Here is a 2,811-nt window from a genome sequence, read left to right on the forward strand (position 1 = left end):
AGTTTTTTGTATTTTTTTTAGTAGAGACAGGGTTTCACCGTGTTAGCCAGGATGGTCTCGATCTCCTGACCTCGTGATCCGCTCGTCTCGGCCTCCCAAAGTGCTGGGATTACAGGCTTGAGCCACCGCGCCCGGCGGAGACAGTGTTTCATCATGTTACCCAGGCTAGTCTCAAACTCCTGGGCTCAGACTATCCGCCTGGGTAGGCCTCCCAAAGTGTTTGGATTACAGACACAAGCTGCTGTGCCAGACCTCAAAGCAATTCTCCAAAACTTGAACCAAATTTCATCACTCCTCATCCCAAAACCCCCTGATGGCGGCCAGGCCCAGTGGCTTACGCCTGTAATCCCAGTACTTTGGGAGGCCGAGGCAGGCGGATCACCTGAGGTCGGGAATTGGAGACCAGCTTGACCAACATGGAGAAACCCCATCTCTACTAAAAATACAAAATTAGCCAGGCATGGCGGTGCATATCTGTAATCCCAGCTACTCGGGAGGCTGAGGCAGGAGAATTGCTTGAACCCTAGAGGTTGCTGTGAACCGAGATCATGCCATGGCACTCCAGCCTGGGCAACAAGACCGAAATTCTGTCTCAAACAAACAAACAAAAATAAACAAACAAAAAAACCCTCTGATGGCTTCCCATTCTACATAGAGGAAGCTGAAATCCTTACAATGGCTTTGTGAATTCCTACTAAATCTCTGACCTCCACAGCTAGGACTCCTCTCAGTCATGCTGGTCTCTTTGTTGTTTTTCAAAAACACCAAACATGCTTCCTTCAAGGCCTATGCATGTGCTATGTCTTCTGCCTGTACTGCTAGATATTCCTTGTAACTTCTTCTGTCCCCTCCAAGTATTTATACAAAATGACACCTGAAATAGACCTTGCCTAACTATGATATTTAAAATTACCAATCCCTACCACAATTCACTATCTCTTTTCTGTCCTTTATTATTATTATTATTATTGTTGTTGTTGTTGTTGTTTGAGAAGGAGTCTCGCTCTGTCACCAGGCTAGCGTGCATGGCGCGATCTCCACTCACTGCACCCTCCGCCTCCTGGATTCAAGCAACTGTTTCGCCTCAGCCTCCCGAGTAGCTGAGATTACAGGCACAAGCCACCATACTCAGCTAATTTTCTTGTATGTATATATATGTGTGTGTGTGTATGTATACACACAGACACACATACATATATATATACACACACACACACTTTTTTTGTGTGTGTATTTTTTTTTTAGATGGAGTCTCGCTCTTGTCACCCAGGCTGGAGTGCAAAGGCACAATCTCAGCTCACTGCAACCTCCGCCTCCCGGGTTCAAGCAATTCTCCTATCTCAGGCTCCTGAGTAACTGGGACTACAGGCGCACGCCATCATCCCCGGCTAATTTTTTTTTTTTTTTTTGAGACAGAGTCTTGCTCTGTCGCCCAGGCTGGAGTGCAGTGGCATGATCTCGGCTCACTGCAAGTTCCGCCTCCCAGGTTCATCCCATTCTCCCGCCCCGGCCTCCCAAGTAGCTGGGACTACAGGCACCCGCCACCACCTGGCTAATTTTTTGTATTTTTTTTTTTTTTAGTAGAGACGGGGTTTCACTGTGTTAGCCAGGATGGTCTTGATCTCCTGACCTCATGATCCGCCCGTCTTGGCCTCCCAAAGTGCTGGGATTACAGGCATAAGCCACTGCACCTGGCCAAAATAAAATCACTCTTGTCCCCACACTCTACCCCTCTAATGCATCTATTATAATCTGATGCACCTCCTTCTTCTGCAATGGCCCCTGAGCTTTGTGGGAGACACTGAAGTTATTTCCATGGTGTGGGTGACATGTTGCCTCAGTTTGTTTTCTAGTTGTAAGCGGAGACTGCAGCAACAATACAACAGACAAGATATCATAGGTTAAATATAAGGCACAGAATTAAAAATGCCTTTGTCACCACGTTTACCCGTAGCCAAACCAGGAGGAGAGCCACTGGGAGAAAGAAAGGGTAGAGAAACACACTCTAGAAAGAGGTTCATTTCTCCTTCTATAGGGCAGAGCACCAGGAGGAACAGAAGACTATGAGTGGAAATACAAATGCTTAGTAGATACTTTGTGGGAGAGTTCTTCTACATCAAGCAGAATGACTGTGGTAGTTTCATCTCTGTTAGTGAGGACACAGGCAGCCTGAGGATTATGGGCTGGGGGTGCATACCAAACATGTTGCCCAAGGGACGAAGGTGCCAGTATTATGTGTAAGGCTACAGGAGCAGCAAAAGACCATGTCAGACGGCTGACCGAGGTTCTCTTTAAAAGAAGCCTTGTTCCAATGTATTGGCATGTGGAGCATTTTGGCCCAGACTCCAACAGGATCAATGCAGACCACTTACACTGGCCAGGAAATCCCTTGCTCTTTGGCAAGAAAGGCCCTATTCAACCTGGGGTAAGTTGCCAGTCCAACCCTCATTCAAGTGTCTCCTCCCCTTGCTGGGCACTGCGGCTAACACCTGTAATCCCAGGACTTTGGGAGGCCAAGGCGGGCAGATCACCTGAGGTCAGGAGTTCAAGACCAGCCTGACGAACATGGAGAAACCCCATCTCTACTAAAAATACAGAATTAGTTGGGGTGGTGGCACATGCCTGTAATCCCAGCTACTTGGGAGGCTGAGGCAGGAGAATAGCTTGAACCCAGGAGGCGGAGGTTGCCGTGAGCCAAGATCACGCCATTGCACTCCAGCCTGGACAACAAGAGCGAAACTCCATCTTAAAAAAAAAAGAGGCCGGGCGCGGTGGCTCAAGCCTGTAATCCCAGCACTTTGGGAGGCCGAG

The sequence above is a fragment of the Mandrillus leucophaeus genome, unplaced genomic scaffold (genome assembly GCF_000951045.1).
Source record: "Mandrillus leucophaeus isolate KB7577 unplaced genomic scaffold, Mleu.le_1.0 Scaffold441, whole genome shotgun sequence".
Classification (NCBI taxonomy): Eukaryota; Metazoa; Chordata; class Mammalia; order Primates; family Cercopithecidae; genus Mandrillus; species Mandrillus leucophaeus.